The sequence below is a fragment of the Ictidomys tridecemlineatus genome, unplaced genomic scaffold, assembly GCF_052094955.1.
Source record: "Ictidomys tridecemlineatus isolate mIctTri1 unplaced genomic scaffold, mIctTri1.hap1 Scaffold_48, whole genome shotgun sequence".
Lineage (NCBI taxonomy): Eukaryota > Metazoa > Chordata > Mammalia > Rodentia > Sciuridae > Ictidomys > Ictidomys tridecemlineatus.
This window is the reverse complement of record NW_027523119.1, coordinates 582,844-606,055: the sequence shown is the minus strand read 5'-3', so window position 1 is coordinate 606,055 and position 23,212 is coordinate 582,844. Positions and strand designations below refer to the sequence as shown.

The 23,212-nt window shown below is 36.2% G+C and overlaps 1 protein-coding gene across 1 annotated transcript in view; it reads left to right on the top strand.

Moving 5' to 3' along the window:
* The window catches only part of LOC144373749 (uncharacterized), a 29,590-nt gene extending 21,407 nt beyond the window's left edge, over positions 1 to 8,183 (top strand). The window contains exons 9-10 of the mRNA XM_078036760.1: positions 7,300 to 7,345; positions 8,116 to 8,183. The gene's annotated coding sequence lies outside the window, so the exon portion shown is untranslated. The remainder of the gene's footprint in view (positions 1 to 7,299; positions 7,346 to 8,115) is intronic.
* Positions 8,184 to 23,212: the final 15,029 nt, after the last annotated feature.

Sequence of the window (23,212 nt, the reverse complement as noted above, 5' to 3'; positions counted from 1 at the left end):
TATATAGTGTCAGTCATTGTGGCCTTGTTTTAATTGCATCAAGTCTCAAATACTTAAATGTCCATTGATAAAGCAGTGGATGAGTTGGTATTTTTATTTGATCAAAGTTATTATTCTGATCTGTTTAATCTGTTCCCATCTTGAACACCCTTCATTCTTCAAACCTCATTCCTGCTACTCTCTCTGAATTGGCACGTGGGCTCCTCACTGTTGCTCCCATCAGGCCAGGCCCACTTCATTCTGTTTTTGCTCTTTCCTCTGCCTCAAACACTTTCCCCCTAGAACATAGCTAGCTCCCTTATTTCCTTTCATTCTTTATAGAACATCCTTTTCTCAATGAAACCTTCCCTGGCCATCTTATTAAAATGCACACCCTGCTCCTTTGAGACATTTCCTATCTTCTTTCCTTTTTTTCCTCTTAGCATTTGTTATTGAAAATAACAAATGCTATTATATAATTTATATATTATATATTATATAATTAGCATATGTTATTGAAAATATTGTTACACTATTCAATATTGTTACATTATTTATTTATATTGTTTATTGTGACTTCCAGTGTAATGTGGGCTTTACAGGGAAAGGCTTTTTCGTCTGGTTTGCTCTTAAATCTGGACTGTCTGACAAGTTGCCTGGTTCATAGCAGGCACTCAGGAGTAGTATTTGTTGAATTAGTAAATGAGTAGTTGAATATTAGATTGTAGTTGACTGGCATATCAATATTTATGGATTTGAAAAACAACATGAAATGAAAAAATAAATAAAAGCCCAATACCCATGATAGTGTTTGCATTTGGAAAGTCAGGGAGGGAAAGGAGATTGAAGAGATTCCAAAGCAGCCATATTGATATCATTGCCTTTCTCTTGTTAAAAGAGAATTTGGCCAGGCACAGTGGTGCACGCCTGTAATCCCAGCAGCTCAGGAGGCTGAGATAGGAGGATCGTGAGTTCTAAGCCAACCTCAGCAAAAGTGAGGTGCTAGGCAACTCAGTGAGATCCTGTTTTTAAATAAAATACAAAATAGGGCTGGGATGTGGCTCAGTGATTGAGTGTCCCTGAGTTCACTCCCCAGTACCAACAACAACAACAAAAAGAGAATCTGAGCAAATATAACAAAATGTTATAATGTTATAAATGTTATAAAAACAAAATTCTGGGTGTTTATTACATTATTCTCTGTATTTTTTCAATTTGTAAAAATATTCAAAAAGTTTTTCAAAGTAAAGATTCAAATAAGACACACAAAGGCACATGTCTTTCATACTGTATTCCTGATTTTACATAATTAAAAAAAATTACAGTGAGTAGGGCCTTAGAGAATTACTCTCATTTATACTTCCATTACTGCTTTGCAGATAGACTTCATTAAATTCTTTGCAGGACTTAATTTTATTTTGTTTCGTGTTGTTAAAATTATATTTTTTCTTTATATTCTAATTTGCTATGATAAAAAAGAGAAAGTACAGAAGGTTGTGAAGTAAAAGGGAAGACTCAGCCTGGGAACCTTTTAAAGATGTTCTTACCCTCCCCTAAAGTTACAATTTAGGCAGCCTAGGAGTGTATCTAGTGGTCTGGAGATGGTGAAGTTTTCCAGGTGGACTTCTACATCTAAGTTTTTGAGTAATTTTTTAAATGTCTAATTTTATGCATCAAGAAATTGAGTTCAACAGATGTGAAGTGACTTTTCAAGGTGTCATTGCAAGTGAAGGATGAAACTGGATGGCACTTGCATTAGAGGGTGATAAATTTGTTGGTATGTCCATTATGAGTCATTCTTTTGCTTGAAACAGTATCTTTGCTGATGACTACACCTTGCATTTTGTGGGTACTCTATAAATATTTGTAGAACAAATGAATTGATAATGTTATGCATACTGAAACCCAGTCTATGATACTGGTTTTCCAGAGATACCTCTTGCAAATTTTAATCTATTATCAAATTTAGGGAAGAATATTAAGGCTTTCTGAATTATTTTGAAGACTTTCATAGAGTGTTCCTGGTTTGGTTTCTCAGACAAAATATTTACTAATTTTTAAGTTGGGATGTTTTATGATATGTCATATGATTGCAAAAAATTTGCATAGATTAAAAACATACAACCACTAGTTAAGTATTCACAAAATTCGGTAACTATATATGTAAGCTATTTTTCCTTTTTATTTTACCAGATAGAAATATTCATTGAAGAATATTTTTACTTCAGAAGCTAAAATAGAGCATGCATCTAGGCATGGTGGCACACACTTATGATCTCAGAGACTCAGGAGGCTGAAGCAGGAGGATCACAAGTTTGAGGCCAGCCTCAGCAACTTAGTGTGAGCCCCTGAGCAAATTGGCAAGACTGAATCTCAAAATTAAAAATAAAAAGGGCTGGGAATGTGGTTCAGTAGTTAAACCCCTCTGAGGCCCCTAGTGCCAAAAAAATAAAAAAAGGAGAGCGTGCAAGGTGCGTTCTTTACTTTTCTAAGAATGTTTTGTTTGAGAATTATGAGCCCAAGTCTGTGGGGTCACAGCTCTAAGATAAGCCTGTAGAGGCAGGTACTTTCCATTTCTGCATGAGGATGGGCCATTTTTGGTTCCTTTGGTTCAGATAGGGGAGACTACTAGAGGGTCACCTGTCTCTAGACTTACTTTCAGGCTTGAGAGAGGATAAGTCATTGTGCTTTAAAAAATGAGAAATTTTATGGGATAGTCAATAGAGATATGTTAATGTTTCTGTGCGTATTGTGTTTTGCTGTAGTTTACAAGATAAAAAATAATAGACTCACTAAAGTCCTCAAGAGACGGAGTTCTGAAGGGTATGTTAGATTCTTGTTTGTGAACGATAGAAACCTGACTCAGGTCCTTGGTGTAGGTAGTAGAGAGAATCTGTAGGCTGTTGTACCTGAGAAGTCTAGGGGTTGGCTTCAGTGGTGGCTGGGCAAGAGCTGTATGTGTCCTTCTGTTTCTCAGCTGTGTTTCCCTGTTTTGTCAGTTTCATATTTCGTTCTTTTTTCTCTTTTCTGTTTGATTTTACAAAGTTTTTTTTCCTGTATCTTCAAGTTTGTGGATATTTTCATCTATAATGCTTCATTTGCTTTTCTTAACATTCAGGTGTTTTTCATCTTAAATACTTTAATTTTTATCTCTAGAAATTAAATTTGGGTCTTATATTTCATGTCTCTACTTGCTTCTACAATGAATGGAATGTGATTATAGCAACTGTTGTAATATCCTGAATTCCATCATCTGTGTCATTTATGGGCTTCTTGTGACTTCATTTAAAAAAAGACTTTTACCCACATGATTTTATTCTCTTTTATGGCTGAGTAAAATTCTGTTTTGTATATATATTGCCACATTTTTGTTATCCATTCATCCATTGAAGGGCATCTAGGTTGGCTCCACAGTTTAGCTATTGTGAATTGTGCTGCTATAATGCTAAGTGAAGTTAGCCAATCCCCAAAAAACTAATCCTGAATGTTTTCTGTGATATAAGAAGGCTGACTCATAGTGGGGTAGGGAAGGGGAACGTGGGGGAAATAGATGAATTCTAGATATGGCTGAGGAGTGGGAGGGCAAGGGAGGGGGCAGGGGATTAGCAAGGATGGTGGAATGTGATAGATATCATTATCTAAAGTACATGTATGAAGACACAAATTGGTGTCAACATACTTTATATACAACCAGATATATGAATAATTGTGCTATATATGTGTAATAAGAATTGTAATGCATTCCACTGTCATTTATTATTTTTTTAAATCACTCAATAAAAAAAAGAAATATACCCTGTCGCTATTGAGATAATATACACAGGATAAAGTTTTAATCATTGGGAATAAGTTATGGTCCTTCAATATGAGGGATGAACTGACAATTTCCCTCTCCAATTATCTTCTAAATTAAGTAATTTTTATCAGAAAGTGACTGCATACCATATATACACCAATGCACAAGCAGAAGCATGTCATACATGAAAAAAACAAGAAAGAATAGAACAAGTATAGACCTTTGCTTGGCTGTGTATGGACATTCCACTCTAGATGTGCCCTGATCGTCTCTAAACTTTACAGTTATATATATAGAAAGTAAAGCATATTCACATTAAAAGAAAAAACTTTGACTTTGTAGTAGGAGCCCCATACCAATATCTGTCATAGCTATTAATTCTAATGAAAAGAAGCCCCTGTCAGTATCTATATAATAAGCCTAAGGCTCAGGCTGATTTCAGTTGGGTCATGTGTCCCAGCGTGGATCAGTTACAGTGACCTGGGAAGTTGTATGTTTCCACTGACCAATCAGAGCCGCTATCCCTTGTTGGGATGGTGCACTAAAACTGATAGTACTGCCATGCCATATCTATGAGGAGTGGGAAATGTTTACCCCTAGGTGAGGGGATGCTAGACCAAAAGATAATAGGGAATGTCCATATATGATAGAGAATGAGAGTGTCAAAGAAGAACAAAAATTTTTATGGTAATTGGGTTCAAGAAACTGAGATACTTTAATCTGAGCTTCATTAAGCTTCAGCACAGGGGGCTGGATAAACCGCTTTCTCAACCAGCAGAAGTTACATGGGGTCCAGGGAAAAAGATCCAATAGGTGGTGAGAATAGTAGGGGAAAAGAAGAAAGTATTCACTATAAGTTTAGCAGGTATGTTTTATGATCTAACATTATTTCTATTCTGTGTTTTATTTTTTTAAATGTAGTAATCTGAACTTGAAAGATGACAAATATCTAGTGGTAGGATTTTCCACCTTTTAGTATATATGAGAGATCTCTTTGTCCTCTTATACTGCAGGTGTCAGGAAACAGGACTTCTACCCTCTAAGGGGAAGCAGAGTTTAATGAAATGCATAGTCTTTAGAATAAAATCTTCAAAATTTGTAGGTCCACAAGAACACAGAACTGACTATGAATAAACATGCCAGTGATTCTTTTAGCAAAAAACTACTCCTTTTTAAAAGGTTCACTTATTTTTGATTTTTCCACTTAAAGGGTTCACTTATTTTGATTTTTCTCCCGGGTTCTCATCTAATCAGAATGTTCTTTGTAAAATGTGTAGTAAGGGGGCTGGGGATGTGGCTCAAGCGGTAGCGCGCTCGCCTGGCATGTGTGCGGCCCGGGTTCGATCCTCAGCACCACATAACAACAAAGACGTTGTGTCCGCCGAGAACTAAAAAATAAATATTAAAAAAAATTCTCTCTCTCTCTCTCTCTCTCTCTCTCTCTCTCTCTCTCTCTCTCTCTCTCACTCTCTCTTTAAAAAATGTGTAGTAAGTAGGAAGGAGATCTGGACTAGGTATCATAAAATCATTGTTCTTTAGTTTGTTTCTAACTGTGACTTGAGGCCAGGTTCTGGCCTGTTTTTTTTCTGGTAGATCGTCTCTCTAGAGGAGACATGGTACCTAAAATGGAAGTTTGATTTGTGAATAACTGGGAGCCGGGTTAGTTAAATTCGCTTTCTAGACTAAGATATTAGATATAATGGATTTTCCAAATATTGGAGTCAGTAAGGATTTGGGTTCTATAGCAAAAAACAAAGACAAGAAGCCAAAACCTTACCATTTGAATTGAGAATAAAGTCAGTGATTTTTGGACCTTTTCTTAAAGCTAGGAACTACACTTACAGATAAAATAAAAGCTGATTGAAGGGGAGAGATGGAGAGAAGAGTTAGCCTGACTACACCTGTTATTTGAGCCTGTGTTCTTGGAGGCACTGGGAATGCTGCCCAAGCTGGTTGCTCCTTCCAGCTCCAAAATCTTTGATTTCCAAAGTGTAGGGCACGTCATGACTTAGTGAATATTATTGCCTTAAAGTATTTTTTAAAAATTTATTTCTTATAATGAATTACTTTTATTCACAAAATACTGTGTTTAGTACTTTATTAGTAAAATATAACAGAAGTTAAATACTTCGCTGGGGTACCAAAATCTCTTAAGCAAAAATATTTATCTCTAGTTAATTGTTAAAAATCACTTGCCTATTCATAACATTCTACTAATTCATTAGTTTTATTTCTTGAGGTGTTAACATTTTTATTTATTTTTCATGATAGGGGCCTGATCTAACATTTTAATTAATTCATTTTCAAACAATATTTTTCCTTACCTATTATTTAATTTAAGCATATTTTTGAGAAAAAAAAATTAAATTTATCTTTTTGGAACAGGGTCATTATCATTATTGTGCTGCTCTTTCTATGCTGGGGGAAAATGACTGGGCCCTGGAAGCAAACATAAAAGCTCAAAAACTCTGTAAAAATGACCCTGAGGGAATCAAGGATCTAATTCAGCAGCATGTAAAGTTACAAAAACAAATAGAAGACCGACAAGGTATTTCACCTAAGATTCTTTTGGTTACAGTTGAATTCCCTTTAAAGTTTCAAAGGTGGGTTTCTTGGATTAACAGAGGATCATAAATCAGTTCTCAGATGATTTTTGCTTACTTTGTTATGTTATCTTCAAGTTACTTACATTTTCTATATCTTTCTGTGTAGAGTTAGTAATATGTTAGTAATATGTTCCATTGGGTTATTATACATGATTTGTATTTTTTATTTGAAACAGCCAGTAACCAAATTATTATTTATTCTTCTATAGAAAAATATTCTTTTCAGAAATTTTGAATAAAATAAATGCTTTTGAAAGGAAATTGTGTAAAACATTTCATCATTTAAGTTATTTCTAAAAGAAAAGGCCCTTCAATAGAGTTGCTTAATTTGTTTGCACCAAGTTTGCAAATAATTCTATAGCATGTTGAACATCTATAATCAGAAATTGGCTGTGCAGGCTAGGACTTGTAAATTTCCATTCTTCAACCTTGTTTTCTGTACTTAGTCATTTTTCTTTCTCAGTGCTTGAAAAAATTTCTTTACGCTTTGAGTATCTAGGTCTTTCCTTTTTTTTTCTTCTTTGGATATTCAGTGTCTATGGAGCTGAGATGAGCAGTTTTGTAACTAGCGGATGTTGTCATCCAGCTGTTAACAAGATTCTTAGATTGTGAGCTCCTTGAAGACAGGTACCGTCTCTGATTCAAATCAATGTATTGCTGTCATCTTGTCAGTAATCACATGCAGTGGGATGTCAGACATGGTGTACAGCAGTTTGTTGACACCATTCTGAAATTACTGACATCTAGGATTGTAAAATTGTTTTGATTTATTTTTCAACTTTCTAAAGTTGTTTGATGTTCTTAACTCAGCTTAAAGGAAATTTGAAAATGTGTTGAAGTCTGTTTTGCCAATCCATTGATTACTCTGTGTGTGTGTGTGTGTGTGTGTGTGTGTGTGTGTGTGATTGACTTTTATAGGTCGAACACCAAATAAGAATCCAATTAAAGCTTTTTATGAAAGCAGGTGAGTTAATATCAGATCAGTAGCTACTACTTGGAATGACTTTGCCCTGTGAACTTAAGAATCACTTGTGTTTGTCATTTTAAAAACTTAAGCGCAACTATAGTAAATTTAGGGATGGAAGAATAAGAGGGTTCTTTTTTTTTTGGTGTGTGTGTTTGCACACAAAATATCAGGTGATCTGTGAGTTGTCAGATTTATTTTATTGAACCACTTGGATGATTAGTAGCCTAATTTAGTGAGAAAACAGGAATGGAATGTTAATTTGAAGTTATTGTGCTTGACGGCGAGCAGTTGGTCACGGGGTCCTGGCAGTAGAGAGCTGATACACAGCCTTTGCCTCATGCCCTTCCTCTCTGTCCTGGAAACGTTGCCCCAGCTTCTTGATACTTTTCAAAGAGTACAAATCGATTTAGGAATGCTTATAAGAAAATAAATAGCCAGGTTTCTACATTTGCTTATTTGGCAATTTAAATAGATTAAGCCTTTCTCCCTTGATAAGCACACAGGATAGTGAAGCTGTTAATATGTGAAACATGAAGATTTATTTACTTTAATATTAGAACCCAGAATACTAGCCTTGAACTGGTTTTAAATAGTTCTTATGTATAAAGGCTTATCTGAGAGCTAGAGGTTCTTTTCAAAACAATGGTACCTTGCTTTCAAGGAAGAAAGGCTATACTTGCTGCAACCTGTTTGTTTGAAGGATAACTTTTAAAAAATGCTCATTAATTAGTAGGAATAAAGGGGTCATTTCTTTTATCCCATTTTAGGGCCTATATACCTAGGAATTTATCAGCACCTGCTTTTAGTACTTCACTTAACTTTGTGGAGACGGAAAGAGATCTCAAAAATACTAACTACAAGATGGCAAACGGTGGTAATCAGAATCTAAAGGTAAGCTCAGTTAAAAACTTAAAATTATTTCAGCTATTAATAGTAACATGTTGGTGATAGTGGAAACCAACTATTTTGGTGGTATAAACTCTTACTTGTTGAGATCAAGAAAATTATTCTTTTTTTGGATTTTGTTTTGTTTTGTTTTTGGTACCAGGGAATGAACCCAAAGGTGCTTAACCACTGAACCACATCCACAGTGCAATTATTCCTCATATAACTACAACCAATTATACCTCATACAACTACATAAAAATAATGTATTTAAAGTCACAGAATTTCTTCTGAAATCACACTTACATATCTTTTTTTTTTTTAACCAGGGATTGAACCTAGAGATGTTTACCCACTGAGTTAACCACATCCCCAGCCTTTTTATTTTTTTTTTATTTTGGGCCTTTCTAAGTTGCTGAGGGTGGCTTTGAACTTGGAATCCTCCTGCCTTGGCCTCCTGAGTTGCTGGGATTATAGGAATGTACTGTCAAGCCTAACTATATTTACAGGTATTAAAAGTATTTTTGCTAGATATAATTTTGCCATTTAGTCCATTTTTATACCCTCATTTTAGGTCACCCAGCCAGTCTCAGGAATGAGTGACAATGGGGTCTGTTGGCCAAGTCACTTCTGCCCCTCCCTGTGTTTTGGATTTGTCTTTTTCTCCCTTTTCTGATTTGTAATCTCTTTGTGACCTGGCACTGTAGCAGCTCACCAGCCAACTTGTGCTTAGCTGGGGTGCCTAGGAGGCACTCCTTCCCCACCTCTGCCAGGGTGTATCTACAGCTTCTGTTGCCCTTTCATGGCTGTGCTCAGTAGCAATCTTGGTCTGATGGTTTTTTTCAGAGCACCACACTAAGGCTTCTAGCCTGCCTCTGAGGTCAGGTGACCCAGATAAATGTGTCTGAGTTTTCCTCTACCTGTGATATACATCCAACACTCAGAAGCTATCACTAAGTCACATTATATTTCTCTTCAAGATTTGAGGAAAGAAAAGATCATGATGTTTTGGCATTGGGTGGGTGATGGGCATTGAAAGGAACTTTCTTAATATACTGTTAAGTCCTTTTGTTGGTAATATTGAAAATCTCCAAGAGGCTGTATTAATTTAGGGAGAAGAGCACAGGAATAATGTGGTAATATTCAGTTTAGTCATTGTCGAATAGCTGCCACATGAGACATTGTTCTAGGCATCAGAGATAGAATTGTCATTCAAGAATTTGTCATTTGTCTTGATCTCTGGTCACTAGTTATCATTTTGTATGCTTACTTATACTTTTAGACTTAGTAACTAGATGCATATTTTAAGCGCTTGAGTGAATTCTATCATATTCTACTACAAATTCTATTACACGACCATTGAATTCTTATTTTTTTTAACAGTACATTATAATTATACATCATAGTGGAATCCATTGTTACATTCTCATACATGCATATAACAATTTGGTCCATTTCATTCCCCAGTACTTCCTCTACCTTCACCCTGGTCCCTCTCCACTACTCTGCTGGTCTCTCTTCTATTTTCATGAGACCGGTCCTCTTTTTTTCTTTATTTTTTCTCTAGCTCCCAAGTGTGAGAGAACATATGACCCATGACTTTCTCAGTCTGGCTTCTTTAACTAAACATGATGTGCTCAGGTTCCATACATTTTCCTGCAAATGGCATAATTTTGTTCTTCTTTATAGTTGAGTATAACTCCATTGTGTGTATGTATCACATTTTCTTGATCAGTTCATCCATTGATGACCACCTAGACTGGTTCCATAGTTTTGACTATTGTGAACTATGCTGCTACAAACATGGATATGCATGATCACTATAGTATATTGACTTTAGTTCTTTTGTATAAATGCTGAGTATTGGTATAACTGAAATGGCTATATTATTTTTACAGTCTCACTAGTTTTATTTTCATGGGCAGGTGGTAGATGAGGCTTTGAAGGTAGATGATTGTGACAGTCATCCTGAATTTTTACCACCACCAAGTGAGTATTTTTTCTTATATAAATTGTTGCTGAGTTGTCATAGTATTACCTAAACTTTATGCCCTAAAATTTGTACAAGCCTCATTTATATTTGCTCTTGTTCTCATTTTAATTTATAATGCTTCTGTATAAGTCAGCTTTCCATCACTATAATGAAATATTTGGCAAACGCTAGCTATGATGTAAAGAGAATTATATTATGGCTCATAGTTCTGGAGATGTGAAGATATGGTGCCTGTATTGGCTCAGTGCTGGTAAGGCAGTGGATTGCAATGGCAGGGAAAATGTGGTGGAGCAAACTCCTCATATCCTGAGCCAGGAAGCAGAGAGAGAAGACAAGACCAGGCTCCCACATTCCTCTTCAAAGGCATTTCTCCAGCGATTTAACAAACTTTCTTCAAGATTCTACAGCACTTCTTAATATTGCCACCCTAGCGACTAAGCCTTTGCACGTGGACTTTTGGGGAACACACAGCATAAACATGGCAGTTTTTATTGTTAAGAAAACATTGAGTATTTGAAATCAATGCTCGGTCTTTTCATTACTTAATACATTTAATTTTGGAACTTCAATAAGAAGAATGGAAAGGAACACTTAAGCACATAGCATTTCTTGATCTGTCCTTAATCACTTTTAGGCCACCTTTGTTTCTTGTTTTTGAAAGTTTTCATTATTATCTCCCTTTCCTTAATCTCAGGAGCCTTTATTTCTTTTTTTTTTTGTTTGTTTTTTTACATTTTTTCCCCTAATCAATCTCCCTCTGAAATTTTTAATACCATACGTACTGCTTGTCTGTTTACGTACAATATGTTCATCTGTGCTTTATATATAAAAAGAACTAGGCTTTTTTGTCTCCCAACAACTTAATTTTTTCACTGTATTTGGGGTAATACTCAACTCCTGTTGAGAATGGATGTCTGTTGTCAGGTGTGGTGGTGCACACCTGTAATCTCAGCATCTTGGAAGGCTGAGGAAGGAGGATTGCAAGTTCAAAGCCAGCCTAAGCAATTTAGCAAGGCAATCAACTTGGTGAGATGCTGTCTCTAAATTTAAAAAACTTTAAAAGGGTTGGGGATGTGGCTCACTGGTTAAGTACCCCTGAGTTCAGTCCCTGGCACCAAAAAAAAAAAAAAAAAAAAAGAATGGGTACTTTAGTCCTTTGGAACTACTGTAGCAAAAATACTATAAACTGGGTAGCTTTAAACAACAAACATTCAATTCTCACATTTCTGTAGGCTGGGAAATCCAATATTGTGGTGCCAGCAGTTTTGATATCTGGTGAGGCCTCTTTTCCTGGTTAATGGATGACCTTTTTTTGGATAATGGGAATTGAACCCAGGGACTTACTATTGAGCACGATCCCTTGCCTTTCTTATTTTTTATTTTGAGAAAGGGTCTTGCTAAGTTGCTGAGGCTGACATTGAACTTGGGATCCTCCTGCTTTAGTCTCCAGAGTTGCTAGGATTACAGGGTGTACTACTGTGCCCAACAGTAGATGGCTAACTTTTTGCTGTGTCCTCACATGATAGAAGGATGGGGGCATCTCTTGGGGCCTCTTCTTATAAGGGCACTAATTCCTGTACGAGGTCTTTACTTTATGACCTAATCACCTCCTCAAAGTTCTACCTCCTAAAACCATTGGGGATTAGATTTCCAACATAACAAATCTTGCGGCAACACAGTCAGCCCATAAGAATGCTTTAGGCTAATTCCTGTTTAGTTTTAATTTTGAGGAAATCTTTCTCATGTGGATTACATGCTTCTCTGTTTTTTAAAACAAGAGTTTAAGGAAATAGACTTTTTTTTTTAATGATTCTAAAGGTTGTTATACCCAATAGTTATTTATCTCAAGCTTTCATATAGAGTACCTTTCAGGGTTATTGAAGTGAATTGTTGGCCTCCAGTTAGTGATACCCTGTTGCTCTCTTTACTTTCTCTCATTTGTTTTCTTTTGAATGGCTTTGTTTCTATCCATTTTTATCTTTTACTACCTACATTCTGTCTTCTCTGGTGTCTAATTCCACATGTTGAACCCCTGAACATTTGCAGTTGGTTAGCAATTAGTGTGCTTACAGTGAGTGGGAACTTAGGTGTTTGTCTAACCTATTGTGATTCCAACACCATGTGAAACATCTTTGAGGATTAAGCTTTTTTTTTTTTTTTTAGAAAGGTAGTTTTTAATTCGTTAATATTTCTTAGGCCATTATTAGCAGACAATACATTTAACTAACTTATTTAAATACTATCTACTCATCAGTATCCATGTTCAGTAAAAGAACTTGAAATCCCAGGATTAGGGTTAAATAGTTTTGCCCAACCTCACAAGCAGAAATCACACTAAGACTCCTGTACCTTTCATTTCTGAAGCTACTGAAGCCAGCTTGGGCTCCACCCTTCTTATTTCATTGATCTTGATCGGCTCTGTGCTGTCCCCACAAACCTAGCACATATTCTCTGTCCTTCCGCCATGCTCACTCTTCCATGTAGCTTTGAATGTGTCACTCCCCTGCTACACAGAGGCTTGATTCCTGCCAGTGTGATAAAGGCTAGCCTGATGACTCATAGGTATCTGAAGCAAAGGGTTTGCGAACACTCACTCCAGCCTGCCTTTGCAGTCATTTTCTAGCCTTCTATCTTGCTAGAGCTCTTAAGATTGTACAGGTTTACTTAGTATTTATAAATGAACTCTACTCTCGGGTTCCAACCAGTCTGTCCAAATCATTCATCTTAAGACCAAATAAAGGCTGCATCCTCACCAACCCTTTCCCCAACCACTCTGCCTTAGGTGGGTGATTTCATCCTTCTGTAGTTAGGAGAGATGTTACTGGCTGTGGAATTAATGCGTCAATAATGGCATAGTCTTTTCTTATCTTCATTACTAAAATGATGTGTCCTTTCTTTCCATCTGATTGTAAAATCATTTCCATTTTACAGTTTAGATAGGTGAAGTGATGAGCTCATGGTTAAGCATCAAGGAAGTAGTAGAGCTGGAACTTGAGTTCAGGCATTCTGACATTAGAGCATGTGTTATTAAGCAGGATGCTGTACTGGTTGTACTTAGAGGAAGGTACAGTATTACTGTTTTATTATATTAATATCATTATTGAGATGGTACCTGAGTTTATGAATTGAATTATGAATTTAGTGTCATTTCTGGAGCCATATGGATGCTTTACCAATTCTAGAAAAACTAATAAATTTTGTCTCATATACCAGAACTTGCTTTTGTATGAAGCTTTTAAAAGTACAGGGGCCGACTTTTACAACTTAATAGTAAAAAGACAAATAATCGAATATACAAGTATATAATAGACATATCGGCAAAGAAAATATAGTGATAACCCATTAGTACAATATTGTTAACCATTAAGGAAATGCAAATAAAAACACAGTGAGATACTGGTTCACACTCTGAGGATATGCATAGATATTAAGTGTTGGCAAGGGTATGGAAATATTATAACATTCATACTTTGCTGGTTGTAATGTAAAATGGTGCAGCTGCTTTGGGAAAATAAGACTGGCAGTTCCTCAAATAGTTAAACATAGGGTTACCATGTGACACAGCAGTTCCACTCCTAGATTTGTACAAAAAAAAGGAAAATATGTTCTCCCCAAAGCTTGTACATGAATGTTTATAGCAGCACAATTCATAATAGCCCCAAATGGGGAACAACCCAAGTATCCACTGATGAACAGATAAACAATAAGTACTGATATATGATACAACATGCATGAATCTTGCGAACACTGTACGAAATAAAAGAAGCCAGACACAAAGGTCACATGCTGTATGATTCTGTATATATGAAATATCCAGAATAGGCAAATCTGTATACAGAGACAGAAAATAGATTGTCTAGGTCTGGGCATTAGGGGAAAAAGATGAGGAACTGCTAATGGTATTGAGTTCCTTGTTGGACGATGAAAATAATCTAAATTTAGATTGGTGATGGTTGTACAACATTTTGGATATATTAAAAGCCACTGAACTGTATTCTTATGTAAGTTTTATTATATTTATATCAACAAAGCTGTTACAGAAAAATAAAGCACAGAGATTATTAGATTTTCCTCTCATTATACCATATTGGGATGGAGATATACAAGTTATTGACAACAAAAAACCAGTACTGAAAGCATGGTGTTAGTATCTTGGGGGCTTCTAATTCTCTAGAGTATTAACAAATACATGTGGCAGAGATAGATGAATTTGAGTGTTAGGATTTTAGATCAAGTTACATTGAGAAAGAGATGAATCATAGGATTTTCAGGCTTGCCCTAAGGCTTATTTTTATCTTAATTTTTCGATTTCTCTTAATTCTTTCCTTTTTTTTCCTGGTTTCTGGGCTGTGAACCCAGAAATATTTTACCACTGAGCCATTCCCAGCCCTTTTTGTAGATTATCTTGAGACAGGTTCTTGCTAAGTTGCTTAGGGCCTAAGATGATAAGACTAGCCTTGAACTTGTGATCCTCCTGCCCCAGCCTCCTAAATCACTGGGATTACAGGCATGCGCCATTACACCCAGCTTCCCTCTTGATTCTTAAAGGAGATTTCTAAAAACTATAAATTACAAAACCAGTTTTGATGATAACAGAGGACAAGATTTTGATTCTTACTGAAATTCTAAAAACAAGAATTTTGTTCATTTCTTTGTTTACATATGTTTGTATCAGCTTCCTTTTAAAAGGAAAATTTTTAAAAGTTGTATACATATAATTTGTCCTGGGTAAAAACATTCATTTCTATGCTAAAAATGTTTTGATGGCAAGAGGAATCACAAGCATTTTTTATTGACAAATCAGTTTTGTGATACTATCAGATTTGCTTATTTTGCTTTAGATGCTGTTAGAGAAATTTGTTGAAGAATGCAGGTTCCCTCCAGTGCCAGATGCTATTTGTTGCTATCAGAAGTGTCGTGGATATTCCAAAATCCAGATATACATAACTGATCCAGACTTTAAGGTAAAAAATGAAATGTACAATGGAACATTAACTTGCAAATTCATGCCTTAAAAATGAATCCAGAATAAATTCTGTAATTGGAGGCACCCAAGTTGTCACCTTGCTTGCCCCTTACCCTGGACTTTTTTAGGTCATCTCACATGGGAAGCCAGGGACACTGAAATAAATGTTTGGGGCTGGTGTGGTGACCATAGATGACAGGCTAGCTAATTTTATTTCTTCCTCTAGCCATGTTTTATGTAACTGCCTCTTCCTTAGGAACATAGAAACAAAGTGAGATTGTTACCTCTAATTTGTTGGATTTCTAATGCCTTGTAAAAAATTGAGTCCAAGAATATAAAGGCCAGTGCAATCACTGAATTAAACCCAAAAACCTAACTTGTGCTTAATTAAGTGATTAACTTTTTGGTTTATTCAAGAAGATAACTGTCCTACTCTTAGATTAGTAGATCAGATGAAATGTTTGTTAAGATATTTGATATTCTGTAAAGGCTAATGCAGATGTCAGCTGTGGAAATGAAGATTTTTGCCAAGTTCTGTATCTATAGAACTCAGCATTTTGTAATACAGAGTATTTTATCCCTCTTCAAGGAGATAGATTATGTAGTTATATCTGCCAAGTGAATGCAACAGTTCTTTTTATCTTAATATGTGTGCTATGAGGGAATGAGTAAGTGTATGTGCATAGACATCTTTAAAATGTGAATTAAAATGTTTTGAAATCCAGGGTTTTATACGAATCAGCTGTTGCCAGTATTGTAAAATAGAATTTCACATGAACTGCTGGAAGAAGTTTAAAACAACCACCTTTAATGATAAAATTGACAAGGTAAGCCACAATAAAGATTGTCTGGATTTTTAAAATATGTATATTGAATGTTTAAAAAAAATTTAAAATGTCTTCAAGTGAATATAAATTCCTTCTTGAGGATTCTAAACTTCATTAGAAAGTTTTAAGTTATGATTTTAACAATAAAGTGGAAAATGTGTTTTTAAATTTTATACAAGTATGAAGGGAGTAACTGTAGAGGCCTTTAAAAATTATTTAACTAACTTTTGTATTGTGATGTTATAATCAGAAATAAAAATTTAATTTTTTCTTGTTTTAAAATACAGATCTTAAATTATGCACTGACAATTTAGCTCATCATAGATTGAAAGCGTTGATGTAGAATTAAGGTTCCAACATTTTAGTTTTTTACCAAAATTGGTTAAGGTAATTTGTCCTAAGAAATTAACTTAAATTTTATACTGCCATTTCTCAGGGGTTTATTCTTATTATCAATATAATGATTAGTTAATCCATTAGTTAGAATACTTTGGAAGAGGGCACAATTTTACAGTCTTATTTCTTTGTTACAATGTTTATTTCTGATATATATAATCTGTGGACTTAAAAAAAAGCCTTTTTTAATACTGTATAGCCCTATGCAAACCATTATCTCTAGTGGGAAAAATGTGATTATATTAGGTGTCTTTTAGCAGTTGGAATTATTTGTTTGGTAGAAACTAATTTTCACATAGATAGCTAGAGATATAACTGTAACCCTGGAGCCACTTCTACTGTCTTTTTACTTACATTGAGTTTTGTAAGCTATGTACTCTCCATTAGTTGTCTTAACCATTTCCAGAATTCTAAATACCTTCTATTAATTAGTCAGCTTTCACTATGATATGCTGAAATAATATACAACCTAAATATTATGACTAACAATGAGAGGGTCTTTTCTTGGTTATATTACTTGTCCTGAAGTTTTGTCGTTGTTGGCCAGGATTGAGCTGCAGCCGGGTCTATTCTCTGTGGCCATGTTCTTTATTTCCAAATCCAAGTTGTACTTTTTTTGGAACATGTTTCTTTAACAGAAGGAAAAGAACAATAGCCAGTTCACACTGTGTTTCCTAGAGTGCTCATTTAGACCTGGTGTATGCTATGGCAGTTTGACTTCCTTTACCACAAAGCAAGTCACAGGGACAGGTCTGCCCCATACATGTGGATACAGTCTTCCTATAAGAAGGCTCTGAAATAGCAGCAATCAGGCACTTTGGTTGCCTCCCTAAAGGAAATTTCATAGTATATTTTGAATGTACTTTGTGGTTAAAATAGTATATGTGTTGGGGCTGGGATTGTGCCTCAGTGGTAGAGCACTCACCTAGCATATGTAAGACACTGGGTTCGATCCTCAGCACCACACAAAAATAAATAAATAAATAAAATAAAAGTATTGTGTCCATCTACAGCTAAAAAAGAAGTTTAAAAAATTGGTATACATGCATAGATTTATCCCTCCTACACATACCATTCTTCTTTTAAATCAAATAGGATTTTCTACAAGGAATTTGTCTTACCCCTGACTGTGAAGGTATCATTTCTAAGATTATCATCTTTAGCAGTGGTGGTCAAGTTAAATGTGAAGTAAGTATCTAATAAAGGAGAAACTTTATTAAATTTGTAACCAAAATGTTTACACCTGTTAAAATGTTTTAAGTTTGAGGAAGTTGTGTGATTTGAATCTTGTCTTTTGTAAGAAAAAAAAAAGTTATATCATTTTAGAAAATAAATATTAGGACATGCATTGCAGTGACGCATTTTCACATTCTTTTATTTCCTCCTAGGAAAAGCATACTTTTTATATTTTGGTTTTACTCTTTTTGATAACTTCCATTTTATTAATACCCCAAAAGGGGTAGTGGTGGAGGTGTGGGTTTTGGAGAAGGGGAAGAGTGCCTTGAGGGATTATCTTTAACATCACCATCTGAATGTGGCAGGAGTGGGTAATTATAATATATATAATTTATTGGATCTTCTGCTTACCCTTAATTATTTAAAGTTTCTTCATAAAGTGTGTCTACTCCCTTGTTCCTCTTTTCAGTAAATTATTTTGCTAAAGCTTTCTGGGCTTTTGTCTGGGTCAAAACATCATCACTGTTCTGTATCAGATTGAACATTGTGTGTGCTTCTGAAATATTTGTTACTTGTGGTTTTGTGCTTTATGTCATGGGAGTATGAGACAAATTTTGAATGTCTTTGTTTTATTTAAAGTTTGAACAGAAGGTCATAAAAGAAAAGGTTCCTCCAAGACCTATTCTGAAACAGAAATGTTCTAGGTAAGATTTTTATCAATCAATCAGTAGTTTTTATATTGTCTCTTAGTATATAACTCTGTTAAATGCAGATTTCTAAATTGTGCTATTTTTTAAAATTGGCTGTGTACACATATATAAATAAGTATTTTTAAAATTATTTTTATGGATATTTAAAACAGAACTAGCTTTAGAATGATTAAATACTGAAAATTTGAAAAAGTCACTATTTAGTGGTTGAACTTGTAAGTAAAATTATAACATTTCATGTTATGAAATTACTTATCAAGAGATTTGGCATTCAACAAAAATTATATAGTTAGCTTTTGGCTTTTAATTTCAAAAGCATTTTTGCTTTTTTATGTTTCTCCACTTTAAACATTTTGAACCAATGACTTTCTTACCTTGAAATACTTAGTGTATTGTCAAAATTATTCACCTCTGTATCTTTCTGTTCAGATCAAATAATTCCAATCCTTTTTTCTTTTCTTTTCGGTCCTGCTTCTTGTTTTTCATCCTAAAAAGTGATTTTTTTTTCTTATAATTTGTGACCAAGAAAAACCAAAAGAAAAGATGTATAGAATTATTTGTTGAAAAGGAATCAGTGTAACCAAATCAACCAAATTCCCATGTTGTTATTGGGTGAAAATAATATTTTATTATGGGATCTTGCTTGCAGAGTACATGTACTATTGTTATTTACCCTACACAGTAATTTATATATATTATGTACATGGAAATAACATCTATACAAATTATACATAGCTTTCTTAATTAAAAGTCACAGCCTATTGCTTGGAGAATGGTTTCTATAGTAGGCAACAGAAAGTAGTTCATTGAGCAATTAACAAAGGTAAATTGTCACTAATTGTAAATGTTTATCAGCCTAGAGAAGCTAAGACTGAAAGAAGACAGAAAATTGAAAAGAAAGATCCAAAAAGAAGCAAAAAAATTAGCACAAGAAAGAATGGAAGAGGACTTAAGAGAAAGTAATCCACCCCAAAACGAAGAACAGAAAGGTATGCAGAAGTCCAAACATGATAAGAATAGTATGCATTTGCTTAAACGTACAAATACAGAATTATAAGGCTCATATTATTATTTAATTGAAGTATAGATTTCAGTTAGTATTTTCATACTATCACTAAAATATAGAATTCAGTTAGTGCGGCGCTCCCAGGGTCCTCCGGGGCTCACAGGAAAGGCTGCGCACACCCAGCGCGTGGGGCGGAGCCTCTTGCAGCCAGATGGGGGGGCCAAGTGCCGGGCTTCTTAGCCACTGCAGTGACCCTCCCAGGCCTGGAGGAGGGGGCTGCACGCCCGAGGTTCCCGCCAGGAGAGCAGCACATCTCGGTGGAGAGCGCTTGGCCCGCCCTGGCCGTTCAGTGGCTCTCGGGAAAGGAGGCGCCGCAGGCTTCCCTCAGAGGGTGGTGGGCGGGTGGAGAGGGGCCTGTGTGCGAGGCTGGTCCGCAACAGTGACCCCGAGAGACTGCAGGGGACTACAGAAGTGGCGGGTCGCCGGGAAGCCTTGGGAAGAGCAGTCGGGGTGTAAACTACCAGGCAGTGCAGGGAAGAGGGGGAACACTGGACCCAAGGGTAGCGACTGGTCATCCTGTTTGTTAAAGTAAATGGATATTTTGGGAAACTGTTTGTGAGCTAAGATTTTTCTTTTCCTGATTCCAGCAGTCGTGTGTGTTCTTTGTAAAACATTTGGGGAAATAGCCTATGCCTTTGGTGGGTTCCTGGATTCCTGGTCCTGGAGGTAGATACCACCGTCATGAGCCAGTTCTGTGATGGTTATCCAGCAATTGTACCAGGAAGCTAAACCGGGGACTGCTTTTCCAGCCCTTCCTACAAAAAAATTTATGGTGACCTAATTCCCTATATTAAATCCTTTTCTGTCTAACTTCTTTTTGGATATTTTTTTTTTTTTTACTTTTGCAGTCATCTTCTAAGTATTAAATATTGTTATCTTTGTATAGTTTCATATCATTTTAACTAAACATGTTATTATATACTAATTATAGATTCACATGCAGTTTTAAAAAAAGAGATCCCATGGAACCTTCCTCAGTTTCCCCAGTGATAATATCTTGCAAAACTTCTGTAGAATATCATAGTCCAGACATTGACTGGAGTTTTAGAACAGAGGCCTGACTCTGGAGAGCCAACAGATCATTTAGAACAAGAGGAAGCTTCAAACTGCAAGGCATCCTGATCTCACAAGAGGGGAAGGTTAATCATGGCAAGGTCTTTTGGGTGGGGGTACCTAGACTGCCTCATTATAGTCACCTCCTCCTAATCACATCTGGTAAAGGGTGTGTGATTAGATTGGGTAATCTAGGGTAACTCAGTATTGTCTCCCCACCTCCAGACCCTCAACCTTAGTCAGGGCTGTGGAGTCCTTTTTGCCAAATAAGGTAACATTCACTGATTCTGAGGTCTGTGCATGAACTCTTTGAGGGTCACTCTTTATCCAACCACTTTAACCTTTTACTTTTTTAAATATATATCTTTATTTTTACTTATTATTTTATGAGGATCGAACCCAGGACCTCATATGTGTGACGCAAGTGCTCTTTCCACTGAGGTACATCCACATCCCATCAACCTTTTACTTTTGACTATTTTATAGATATAATTATAAATATATATAACATAAATATTTATAGTGTCTTGCCATCCTTGTTCAGTTTTAAACACCCTTTATGTAGCAGCATCTCCATTCTTAACCCTGTATCTCTGTTGGCGCACAGTGTAGTCTTGTTTTCATTTTGTCCTTTAGCAGGAGCAGTCCACATCCCAGTTGTACTAGGTTGTGGGGAGGCCAAATAAGGTGCTGGAGACAGCATGGGAGACATGGTTTATCTGGGAAAGCTTCTAACAGATCAGTGACGGTTCCAGGAAGAATTCTGTGGCAACAGACTGAACAGATAGCATCTGGGTCCCTGAAGGTGCTTCTCCAGGCAGTACCTCTCTTACTCCTGGTGTTTTGCCTGATGGCTGTGGCCAAACAAGTGATATGTATCCTTTCCACAGAGCCCTCAGTTCTCTACCCAGCCCCATTCAGGGAGGAGGCTTACATGTTAGACTGAGGAAGCAGTGACATCAGCATTAGTTTGTGTGTATGACCAGCATACATGCAAGAAAGTAGCTTTTTACAGATAACACTAACTTGCCCTAGTGCCCAGTGTGCATAGAGAAAGCCAGTGTCCTTCAAGATGATATGTATCTGGACTTTCCAGCCTAGGCTTGATCTCATTGGTCCCTTAATTTTGCTAGGTTTTTGTAAACAGAAAGGGAGCATTCAGGATCATGTTTTACTGTCCCCCTTTTCTTTAAGGGACAATATAGCAGGAATGGCAGATTTAGATGAGTGCCATTAAGCAAGCATATGAACAGTCCATGTGTTGTTTGTCACATCACTTCCAGGAATACTTATTTCCAGAAAAGGACAGTGGCTTGAGACTGGGTATTATAGAACAAATCCCAGGCTGAGTTTCTCATCGATCAAGAAGATTATATAACAGTGACTGGCTATTTCAGGGCTTTGAATGGTAACCCAAGTCTGCCCAAAAAGAAATTTGGAAATCAACTAATGTGTGTATACATAGAACGTCCCAATAAAAGATAGAGCCAATAAAGTTTGACATTAAGGGAATGTAAGCCATGTTCTTCATTCAAAGCCTTAGAGCTTAGCCCACATATGTGCTGAAATGTCTGCTCTCTGGTTTTGCTCTATTTTTTATTTCTAGGAGTTCATTTATGCCCTTATCAACTGAAGGGAGTCAACTAGCTAGCCCAGGGATTCCACTGTCAAAATGGCTGCATCCTGGGAGATGAGATGGGCCTTGGTAAGACCTGCCAGGTATGTTACTTTGAAGAAGCACTGTTTACCTACACCGAAACACCTCCTCATAACTCATTACCATATATATATTTGGTACCCCAGATTGAACTCAGGTGCACTTAAAAACTTAATCATACATCCAGCCCTTTTTTGTATTTTATTTGAAGACAATGTCTCACTTAGTTGCTTAGTGCCTCGCTAAATTGCTAAGATTGGCTTTGAACTCATGATCCTCCTGCCTTAGCCTCCGGAGCCAATGGGATTATAGGTATGTGCCACCACACCTGGCTTAATACCATCTTTAAGTGCTGTTATATATGTGTGTGTGTGAGGGTGTATGTGTGTGTGTATGTATATATATATACTAGAATGTGAATTGCTTAACTTTTAAGAGATCACAACCTTGGGATTGATTTTTCTAGTTGTAGGGGTAGTTATTAATTATGTCATTACCTTTATATGAGCATTGACATGTGTCTGTGAGAAAAGTTACTTGAGTTACAAGTGCAGTTAATGGGCCCAGGTTTAGGGCTTTTCTCTGTGTGAAGCATGTATACCTGCCCAAGGACCAAATTAACTGTGTTCCTTAGTAACACTATATGAAGTTTACTGTATTGCTTCTAATATTACTCTCTCTTTCTCAGTGGGGGTGGGTTGGGGTCGGGCTGCTATCCATTTTTCTACAGTGATAGAGAACTATGGAGGAAGTACCCTATGTTTTCCAAAATAAAACTTAGACTCTCTGACCTTAAAAGGGGAGAATGAGATGTGGCCCCCTCGGGCACTGATCTAGTGATTAATGGTGGAGTGTTGAAATTGATGCTTCTGCGAGAATAATAAGCAATACTGCCCTGGGTTGACACATGGCCTTGGATTAATGGAAAATTCAGTCACAACACCTCTTGGGTTAATCACATAAGGATTACTTATCTGAAGGATACAAAAGATATCCTGGTATAATCATGATATATGTCAGAGGCAGCTTGATCAGAAATCAGGAAGATAAAAACTTTTCAATCCCAGGAAAGTTTCACCAGTGGTCACTGGAGAGAATGAGCAAGGGTCTCATCATCCTTTTAGAAGTTCAACTG